Source organism: Ochotona curzoniae, unplaced genomic scaffold (assembly GCF_017591425.1).
Source record: "Ochotona curzoniae isolate NIBS_2020 unplaced genomic scaffold, NIBS_Ocur_1.0 contig_1, whole genome shotgun sequence".
NCBI classification, from domain to species: domain Eukaryota; kingdom Metazoa; phylum Chordata; class Mammalia; order Lagomorpha; family Ochotonidae; genus Ochotona; species Ochotona curzoniae.
The window spans coordinates 11,640,974-11,652,515 of record NW_024464918.1 but is presented as its reverse complement, the minus strand read 5'-3'; positions in this window follow the sequence as shown (position 1 = coordinate 11,652,515).

Below are 11,542 nucleotides of genomic sequence, written 5' to 3'. Positions count from 1 at the left end.
AGAAAACCTTGTATATTATGATTTCAATGGCCTCACTTTCATCTTCATAACCCTCAATAAAATAATAATCAACATAGTCCTTTGATTCTGTCTCATAAGGCTAGCGAGAAGAGCTGTAGCTGCAGAGAAAGCAGCTTACTCTCCCAGCGTGAACGCTCTTGGTGATTTGAGAGGTAGAAGGTCTGAGACAACCAGGCTCATCACCCAGCTCCGAGCAAAGGCAGAAGCGTGTGTTCACAGAGTCAAGGCTTCGTCTTCAACCAACAATGAAAAATAAATGAGACTGCTCTGCCCTTTCTCTGCTCCTCCATTCTCCTTGATGCCTACCCTTTTCTCCCATGTAGATTTTTAATACGAAGAGGGAAGGGGGGAAAGTATGCGGTGTGGGTTGGCAAACACCAGTTCCTCATTAGCTCTCTCTGGATCTTACACATCACAGAGATCACTCTGAACTCCGAAACCTGAAAAGAAACTTTGGTCCCACTTCTTTTTCATTTATTGGGAAGATTTAAAAGATGCTTCTTGAATTTTTTTTTTTTTTTGAAACAGCCCTCTACTGAGCAAGAGAGAGCAAACAGAGGTCTCCACCCAGCTTCCCTATTAATTAGCTGCTAAACCAAATATCTTATTCCTTTGGTGACTAGCATCTATTACCATTTAAAGAGAAAGGAAGCTATATTAGACTTCTCTAAGTTCCTTAATTTTGGACAATTCAGGAGTGTCTCATCACTCCTATTTTTAATTAGAAAAGGGCTTTTCAGAGCCCAATTTCTGAAGCCTGAAAGAGAACATGTGCATTGTATACATACAGAGAGGAGGAGAGACGGAGAGAAAGATCTCTGTCCACTGATTCACTCTCCAAGCAGCCACAACAGTCGGAGCTAAGCCATTCAGAAGCCAGGAGCACGGAGTTGGAGCCTCTTCCGGGTCTCCAATGCAGGTGCAGGAACCCAAGGCTTTGGGCCATCCTTGACTGCTTTCCCAGGCCACAAGCAGGGAGCTGGATGGGAAGCAGGGCTGCCGGGATTAGAACCGGTGCCCATATGGGATCCTGGCGCATGCCAGGCAAGGACTTTAGCTGCTAGGCTACCATGCCAGGTCCTGGGTACAAGTTCTTAAGAAGCTGCTGCTCCTCTGGCTGATAATCCTGGGTGCGCACAGGGAACCTGCTTCTGAGACTATAAAAAATTGGAGATAGGAATCAGCTGTTCTACCAAGGGCCAAATTTAAGAGGAATGACAAAGCAGGTCAACCAAAAGGGCAAAAATCCCTTTCTGTTTCCCCTCTATCATCCTTTCTATAACTGGTGATTTCTGTCAGTGGAACCAAATAAAAATTCTCAAGAAATGAAAATCTAAGGCTATCACCCCAGAATCCCTCAATAATAATACAAAGTTGGGTATTAAACAAACAATTGCTACAAACTGGTGTTATTTATCCTTTGGTTACTCAGTACCACAGAAACATTTTCGATGGTATTTATACTACTTCACAAGGTTAACATGTGGCTATTCTTGTTACTCATAAAAAAAATGCTTTCATCATTTGTCCTAAAAGGAAATATATAAAACAAAATCATTATTATATTAATCTCTGGTAATAATGATAAATTTCTAAGTGATGATATTTAATCTTCTAAAACAATCACTGTGCAAACCAAATACTGTTCTCTAAGAATTTGGCCAGAAAGTTATCTATGATAAAAAAAAAAGCCTTGGGCCCGGCGCGGTGGCGCAAGTGGTTAAAGGTCCTCGCCTTGCACGCCCGGGATCCCATATGGGCGCCGGTTCTAATCCCGGCAGCCCCGCTTCCCTTCCAGCTCCCTGCTTGTGGCCTGGGAAAGCAGTCGAGGACGGCCCAAAGCTTTGGGACCCTGCACCCGCGTGGGAGACCCGGAAGAGGCTCCTGGCTTCGGATTGGCATAGTATCGACCCGTTGCGCTCACTTGGGGAGTGAATCATCGGATGGAAGATCTTCCTCTCTGTCCTCTCTGTACATCCGCCTTTCCAATAACAAAATAATAAAAATAAATCTTTAAAAAAAAAAAGCCTCTACATAAAATACATAAGAGGAGAAAGGAGAAAAAAAGATTATTAAACTATATATAAATAGCAGCACACAAGCAAATATGTATTTGTTCTTCATACCTTAGTGAGAATTAGTGAGCAAAGAACAATTTACACATCGCTGCTGCTGTCCTTGTTTTTGTTATTAGTAACTTGATTGTATTTTACATTTATAGCTTCCTCCTTCTACATCCTTTTCTTCAAGGCAACATCTTAGCTAGAGGATTCATAAATCTTAACTTAGCAATGTTCCTGAAATGCCTTAATTCAAGAGTAAGTCTAGTTAAGTGAGAGCTTGTGAGAAAGGAACTAAAATGAGTTTATTCAGGTGCGAAACAAATTGAGAAATCTATGCATAATTTTTGTTTGTCATAATAGGCATTCACTGTGGCTTTTTCAAAAAGATCTATTTATTTACTTGAAAGGCATGACATCAGAGCGGGACACATTCATGGGCACGCGCGTACACACACACACACACACACACACACACACACACACACAGAGAGGTTTCATGCCCCAAATGGCCATAAGTGATAAGGCTCCGGCTGGGACTTTGACACAGGTGCTAGTGACCTAAGCACTTGAGTCACCATCTGCTGGTTTTCCAGGAATGTTAGTAGGGAGCTGGATTAGAAGTCAAGTCACTTAGACTTAATGCGAGCTGGGACTGAAAGCAGCTTAACACAAACCACTACAATGAAACCAACTCTGATGTTCTCTGAAGGCTCTTTGAATGCATGAAATCCAATTTCCTGGCACCAAAATAAGGTATTTTAAAATCTGTAAATTTTATCTGACAGGAGCATGCACATATAGAGAGAGCTTCTGTCAATTTCTCATCAGAGGCCCACAGTAGCCACCCCAAAGACAAAACTGGGGAGTCAGGAGATCAATGTAAGCCTTCCACGTAGGTAGCAGAAATCCTACTACCTTTGTCATCACCAGAGCTTCCCACAGTCTACATTAGCAGAAGCAAGAGCTACTGTGGTCTTGTATAGAGCTCATAGGCACAAATACGGGTTCTGTAACCCAAGTCTTAACTGCCAGGCTAAATACCTGCTCTAGAAACTTATATTAAATTCCATTTTCCACAAAATTTTTGATCTTCCCTCATAAAAGTTTCAGTCACATTTTCTTTCAGTTATTTTCCTGACTTAGCCCAAAATACACGCACAAACCACTCAAACATCCGATTTCTCGTAGGAAAGAATCTTGCAGCTACAAAAGAAGATGTTTTTGACTGACATGAAAACTCTTTGTCCTCTTATTTACACTGAAAATTTAACCTTTTCTGTCTGTAAATTCTCCAGACTCATCCAAGCCACAACCTTGCAGCTATTATTACTACTGCGGCAAATTCATGTAGAAGGCATTTGCTTGTGAGAGTGTCAAGTGGAAGTGATAAATTAACTGCTGTGACTTCATGTCACGAATTGCTACTGTGTCATTTTGCATTGGTAGCAAGATGAGTATTTCATTGAATGCCATGGACACTATTAAACATAATCCAGACTCTCACAGCATCTAGTTTAAACTGGGAGGTGGCGGTGAAGATGGGCCAAAATAAAAGACTGGCATAATCCTTGTGAGAAAAGATTGGAAAGGAGCTGAGACCCAGCCATTCATAAGGAGGCACTACCTGGGGCTGGAAGAGGTTGGTCCTGGGAATGCATTTAGATCTGAGAGGCAAACCAGCTCCTGTAGACAGACTGAAGCGTCAACATTAGGGCAGCCTTCACCTGCAGACAGCACTGCACTTGAATAAGGAAGTCCCTTCTGCTTACCTCTTTCACTTCCCTTCTATGTCTCCTATTCTCAAAACTGAGAGCAAGTATCTTAAAAGTAGGAATCGAAATGGCACAGATTAGCAACCGCATGACACAGAATGGTGGATGTGCCACTGACAGGCAATATCAGAATTATAAATAGACACGGGACTTCAACTCTGCTGGTGTCCAGTTGGAGCCCCAGGAAAGACTTCCTTGACAGCTGAATTTTAAGAGCCATAATGAGCTGTTGTGGAAGCAATCCAACAGTTTTTAATCATAAAGTACTTCCTGGCAAAAATCGATTTCCATAAGCTATATCAAATGTGTCTGCAAATATAAACTGTTAGAATGGTGTAAGTGATCATGCATTGTATCATAAATGCTGGCATTAAGCACTGATATAAAGTTGGTAAACCTAACTTGTAAAGTACTTTAAGTCAGATGCGTGAAGCTGTAATCATAGATGAACTTGAACTTGTTGATAAAAATGTCAGTACCTATTTTATTTGTGTGTCCTCTTATCACACCAAAACCAAAAGTACAAATATGATGTCCTGGTAATCAGATGAGCACACTTTTAAAGAGCTTCCCACAAAGTTTTTCTATTCAATTATGCATTATCGTCTAATAAAGTCCTTCACTCCTCTTTCAGGTATTCTAAAACTGTCTCAAAAAATTTTTTAATGACAGTTAGTTTTAAATCTTCCACAGTCTGCTCTACATCTATTTTTTTTTTCTGGCTGCATGTGTTGGTGAGCAGGTGATTAAAATTCTGGAGGAAAACTGGAGAGCAACTTCCGATAACCCACTACTCCTAAATTTGGGGGTGGGGCTGGCTCTGGACTATACTCATTTTGAAGAGTTAAAAAGATACCTGAGGGTCCTGGTGCAATGGCTCAATTGGCTAATTCCTCACCTGGCAAGTGCCAGCATCCCATACGGGTGCCAGTTCGTGCCCTGGCTGCTCCACTTTCCATCCAGCTCCCTGCTTGTGGTCTGGGAGGGCAGCGGAGGATGATCCAAAGCTTCAGAACCCTTCGTCCACATGGGAGAGTTGGGCACAGCTCCTGGCTCCTAACTGAATCAGCTCAGCTCTGGCCATTGCAGCCATTTGAGAAACAAAACAGCAGGTAAAAGACAATTCTGTCTCTCCTCTTCCTAATTCTGATCTGTTTTTCCAATGAAAATAAATCTTAAAAAAAAAAGACACCAGAAAAGAGGCTATTCCTTCATTCAAAGATTAGTTTGCTTGTTTCTCAGTTACAACAAAATTGACAAACTTCTTTGCATTGCATTTCATTCTAATTGAACACATTAAGATCCCATAATCTGGTTACTATTCTGGGATCTTTTTCAGATGGCATTTTGTTAACTTGCTTGTAATTTCTAACTTAAACATTTATCCAATTTGATATCATAATGCTTAACTTTAAAAAAATGAATGAATTTGAAAGGAAGAGAGATCTTCCATTTAATCATTCACTCCACAAGTGCCAGCACCTACCATGGCTGTGCCAGGTGCAAGAGCGGTGCCCTGAAGATTTTCCTATGAGTGGCAGGGACCCAACTCTTTGAGCCATGATCTGCTGCTTCTGGGGTACGAATTAGGAGAAAGCTGGGATGGGAAATGAGCCAGACGTGAACCTGAGCACTCCCATATGTGATACTTGCCTCAATTTTTATATATCTTTGGCTTTTCTAGGGATATTCATTTTTCAGAAAACCACTAAGGTAAAACATATCCCAGATCCGCCCCAGTACTCACCACCATCTACTACTGCAGAACTTAGTGAACACAAATAAACCAAAATCAAATCCTTAAAGACAAGCAGTTCCTCACAGTAGCCACTACATCTTGATTCAAAACTACTTAGTCATATTTTAAATTTAGTTCAAACTAGTTAATTTTGTTTTAGAGCTCACAGTATTTTGGAGAACACAGCACTTTAAAATCAGGCAGAGATAGAAACGACCACAGTAAAGAAGCAAGAGTGGTTCAGGCTTTTGACTCAGCAGTTAAGTCGCTCGAGATGCCCACATCCACTATCAGAGTCCCAGGTTCAAATTCAAGTCCTCTTTCAGTAGCAGCTTCCTGCTAACATGCACCCTGCTAGGCACCAGAGGATGAGCAAACTAGGAGACCCATGCTAAATTTCTAGCACCTGGTTTTATACTGGCCCACTCCTGGAGACGATCCACTTGGAGAGGGAATGAACAGAGAGAATAGTTAGCTTTTTTTTCTCTCTCTCTTTTTTGTTTCCTTTCAAACACATAACAATAAAAAGCAATGGAATGGAAGAATACAAAATCAGATTCAACATTTAGAGCCTCTTATTCATCAGGGGCCTTCAGTCCTCTACTGAAATAAAAGACTGCACCCTCTGTGCCCAGATGTACTCCACATCCCAATGATAGGTCCAAGGATCTGGGCCAGGGTAACCACTGGGATGCCATGTCTTTCTCTGACCCCACATACTTCACCTCTGTTGATTCTGAGAGTTTAATCAGCTACCCAAGATCCTATAACAATGTAATTTCCTATTATCTTATAATACCTATAAACTGAGTTTTCAATGACATTCATTTAAGATGAGAGGAAACTATGGCTGACATCTTTTAAGGTATTTCTACTCACAGGTCAAAACTGTTTGATGTCAGTATTAACAAGTACTTGTACTTGTGATTTAGCATGTTTCTTGTTTTTATCTGCTTGCCTGCAGTATCCAATTTCATCTTTACAAATATTCCAATTGGGAAATTCTATTTATGCACAGCACAAATCAAGAAATTAACGCTCCTACACATGATGTTACAGTGAGACCAAATGCAGATTTTTTTCACTTTTGTAAAAATGCACCATTTCTCCAAGCAGCACTATTAATTTTTTGCTGGATCGTGGGAATTGAGGAAATTTCTGGTTTTCAAAACTGAACTAACAGCCAATCCAACCATGAAGTTATAGACGAGGGTCATTACTCCTTGGTTTCAGCTATTGGCAACAGATTCCACTTTTCTACCATGTGACCCAAATTTCCACAGTTTCCAAGTGACCCAACTCCATTCCCACCACCACAGCACTGCAATGCTCACCTATGACTTAGAGATTGATGTGGCATGAGGAGTTTCCCTACCCCCATCACTTTCTCCTATAAAAGGTAGATTTTCATATTTATTTAAAATATGCTTTTCCTATGCATTAGAAACAAAGTATACCCAAATAGCTCCACATAACATCTTGTTCACACTTACTTTCCTAGGTCTTCAAAAAGCCATTTAAGAATCGAAATAATGTAGAATATGCAGCATATCATAGCAGTGAGTAGGGACTCTGAAGATAATCTTACCTGCTAAACAATCATGTCATCTTAAACAAGTTACTTCAGCACTCACAATCCTATTTTTTTTCACCAGTGAATTGCTGTATCAGTTTTTAGATTACAGCATTCTTGTGAAAATTGAGTTAACACAGGAATGGGGAGGGTGCAAGGTACAGTTCCCTGAGCCTATGGAACTCTAGCATGGAAAATAAAAATTGAGACATAAAATAAAAAAATAAGCCTAACTGCAAAAAAATAAGTTAATACTCTAAATATGTGAAATAACCTCTTACATGCTGTATATGCAACTTGTTCAAAATGTAACCAAAATAGAACACACTTGTGTGGATTAGTGCATTTGAGGCAGGGGCCTATGAGCCATTGTTCTCAGCGACTCTTGCACTCTCTCCCTGTACACGAGTCTATGCTAAGTATTGAAAGCAAGGTGTAGGAGACAGTAGATGGTGGGGTGCTCTTGCCATTGCTATACCAACGATCCAACAGATGTATTATTCAGCGTCCACATTAATCATATCCTTTCAGCTTTCTAACAATCACCTAACAGCTGAATATTTTCTCACTACCCTTAGCTAAAGCCAACTTGGATCAAGCCACCTTGTACTTCATGAGCAGGTCCTCTGGAAGTCACTTGGAGATAGAAAGCAATGGCAATGGATGTGAATCATCATCTTTGTAGTTAATATTGTCATTCTTCATCATTGTGCATCAATGCACTCAATTGTAAAGCAAGAATACACACACATATACACACACACACACACACACACACACACCCCTCTCCCTGCAAAGGTGAAGGTTAGATGTAATGGTCCCTTTACCTTGTCTGGCATGTAACTGGAGATCAATAAACTGCAGTGACTGGGTAAGGGTTCAAATTTCATTAAATCAAAATATTTATAGAATTATCTATCAAAGGAAGTATGACTCATTTTTTCACATAATATGACAACATTTACTTGTATACCAAGATAGTCATTGGGGGTAAGAGATAATCCTTTTAGGCAGAGCTAGGTTAAGCATACGAACTGTTACTCACTTAGCACAACGAAGCTCTCTTTGGGATAAGTGTGAACACTAAGCCAAAATACCAGCTGCAGGGAGTCACCTAGGAGGTCTTTCACTTCAGCAGGGTAGGGATGGGAACAGAGACAGCGGGAGAGAGGAGGGAGAGGGAAGGGCGAGTCTCCCGTCTTGGTGTCAGGAGGGCACTGCAAGGGACAGGGAAGGACGGGGCAGGACGAAGGAGGACAGAACAAGGGCTGGAAGGGTTCGAAAGTGGCAGCATGCAAAGAGGCAGCATGCAAGAGTGTGCCTGTTTTGTGGTTGGAGGTGGGCGTCACAGGGCCGTGAGGGATTGGTGGGTAGGATTATCAGAGCCACAGGCGATTGGTAGGTGGGTGGGGATTAGGAGGAGTGGCCACACGTGAGTGGTGGAGAGTCCTGTCAAGCACGGCGCCTTTACGACAGAATGGTAGGTAGAGGGTTATGAAGTTACAGCGGATTGGCAGACAACAAAATTTGAACCCGAACAGTGCATGCATCTTTTTTTTAAGATGTATTTATTTTTATTGCAAAGTCAGATATATACAGAGAGAAGGAGATCTTTCCTCTGATGATTCACTCCCCAAGTGACCACAATGGCCGAGCTGAGCTGATCTGAAGCCAGGAGCCAGGAGCTTCCGGGTCTCCCACATGGGTGCAGGGTCTCAAAACTTTGGACCGTCCTCTAACTGCTTTTCCAGACCACAAACAGGGAGCTGGATGGGAAGTGGTGCTGCGGGATCAGAACCGGCGCCCATATGGGGTCCCGCACGCTGGGCCCGATGCAGGCATCTTAAGGAAACCGACTTGGGGATGCAGATATTTAAAATAATATCAAGTAAACAAAATGGTGGGGCCCTTTCGGGCTGATGTTCAAGACACTCCTCACACAAACCTATTAAGTCTGGTGATTTTGAATTATGCATCCTGAGCTCTCTCTTCCCCCTGTAGGTTGATCTCTAACAATATGTATTGCATGTATATACTTTTAGCTTTATTCCCTTTATGACATTATTTCTCATTATTAACCTGAAATATTAACATCATTCATTTATATGAGAGGTTACCATGGGTAAGAGCTCAACTGGAATTAAAAATAAAAGAAAAAACAATGCATGGCCTGCGCTCTCATGGAACTCAGGTTAGTGTATTTAATCCAGGAAAAGGAATGTTAATAGAGATATTTACAACTCAACATAGCAGTAAGTACTGCGTAAATGAGTGGTTTGCCCTGATAACGAAATTAAGTAACACCAGGGAAGGTGGTCTTGGACAAATTGGCTTACTTTTTGGATTTGTTCTTTTTGTTTCTCCTGGAATTAGCTTCAAAGGGAGCTGCAAGATAAGAAGGCCACGTAGAAATAGCCAGAGGCTGACGCTTATGCTTTTTCTTATCCAGGGCTAGTCTAGGAAAAGCAAAAGAATGCAAGGAGCACATCATCCTTTTCTTTCCCTGATTTTCATTTACATGAAAAAAAAATAGCAGCTGGTGATAATTGTAAACTATCTGTGTCTAGTTAAATTTATGGTCACATCTGCCTAAGAAACAGCTTTCACCTAACTGATACTGAGCCCCAAGGTCAACGGTCATCCACCTGGCTGAAGCTTCTCCACTGGGGCTGGATACACACTTTACCTGAACAAAGCCTGAACAGCAGCATAACTCTCCACCTTATAAACGCATCCTCATCCTGCAAGCATCCCTCCCCTTTCGAAGCCCTCTGTGCTGACTTGTAGGAGAGAAAGAGCACATTTTGGGATCTCTTCCCAAGATGATGACTTTTTCAAATAAACACCTGCCTGTTATCAATACGTGTCTCTGGTGAATTGGCTATCCGCAGGCCTAATTATTTGTCTGCTAACACAAAGAAAGTAATGGAACATTGAATCCAGGATTGATTCTAATTCCCTAAAAAGAATCTATCTAGAAGCTTTGTTGATTAAAAAAAATAGTTGTTTTCGTTTCCTATTTTTTTAAATTCTAAATGCATCAAGTACTTCGAATGCATTTTAGTAATGCAAACAACTCAAAGAATTAGGAACTAGTAACTCAGTTAAAAACTGGAAAAAATCCGAGCCCAGGAGTTGGCAGGGCTATAGAGCTCTTTAATGAGAACATTGGGAATCGAAGATCAGGGCTTTCTGTCCTCACGACTTCACACACAGTTTTCTTACAGGGAAACAGGACAAAGGGAGGAGGCAGCTGCGGTCCATGAATCATGAAGATGGCCTCGTGGATAACACATTGAGCTCAGCAAGCGTTACTAAGTCAGAAATCTACAGCAGCAGCCAGGAGGACGGCCTTCAAGAGAGATGCACCAGAGAAGGTGTCCAAGCGATAGCTTTGGAGCACAATTCAAGGAGCACATGAAAGTGAAAAGGCTGGAATTCTAATCCTGTGCTGTTTGCACACACACACACACACACACACACACACACACACACACAGAGCCATCAGAAGAGTGTGATATATAACGTCTTTCCATTCTCACTAAAGCTAAAACAGGCAGGGATCACCACCAGCTTTGTTTCCAAAATGACCCTCCCTTTCTCTAACTCCCCGAGAACTGGCTCCTTCTGCCTGTTGGTTCATCTCACTCCTTATTGGGTCATGCACTTCCTCGTTATCATTTACCTAGAGAGCTCCTTTCAATGAAAACCAGAGCAGAACCACATTGTTTCAGGAGTTATTTTCCAATCCAGGATTCTATAATTCTATCAGAACCTAATATTACTGAAGACAGGAAAGTAACAAAGTTAGGGACTACTTGTAATTCACTCATTCAGTGGAAAATAAATGACATGGAAATAGTCTTTTTGTTATGTATACTTGATGTGTTCAGACAGTCCAGTCCTATAAATCTTCTAGGACAATAGTCATTATTTGAAATATCTAGCCATTATTTCTACTGTTCTTTCTATTTCTTTGGACAAAGGACGCTATTAGGCCTCATAAAAATGTGATTCTGTGTTTCTAAACTGTGTCTTAAAAAACCAGAAGTTCAACAAAGGGTCCCGAATGGGTAGCCTAGTGGCTGGGGTCCTCACCTTGCATGTGCTGAGCTCTCATGTGGGTTCTAATCCCGGCAGCCCCGCTTCTCTTCCAGCTCCCTGCCTGTGGCCTGGGAAAGCAGCCAAGGACAGCCCAAAGCTTTGGGACCCTGCACCCGTGTGGGAGACCTGGAGGAGGCTCTGGGCTCCTGTTTTCGGATTGGCTCAGCTCCAGCTGTTGTGCCACTTGGGGAGTGAACCATCGGATGGAACATCTTCCTTTCTGTCTCTCCTCCTCTCTGTATAACTGACTTTCCAGTAAAAATAAATACAT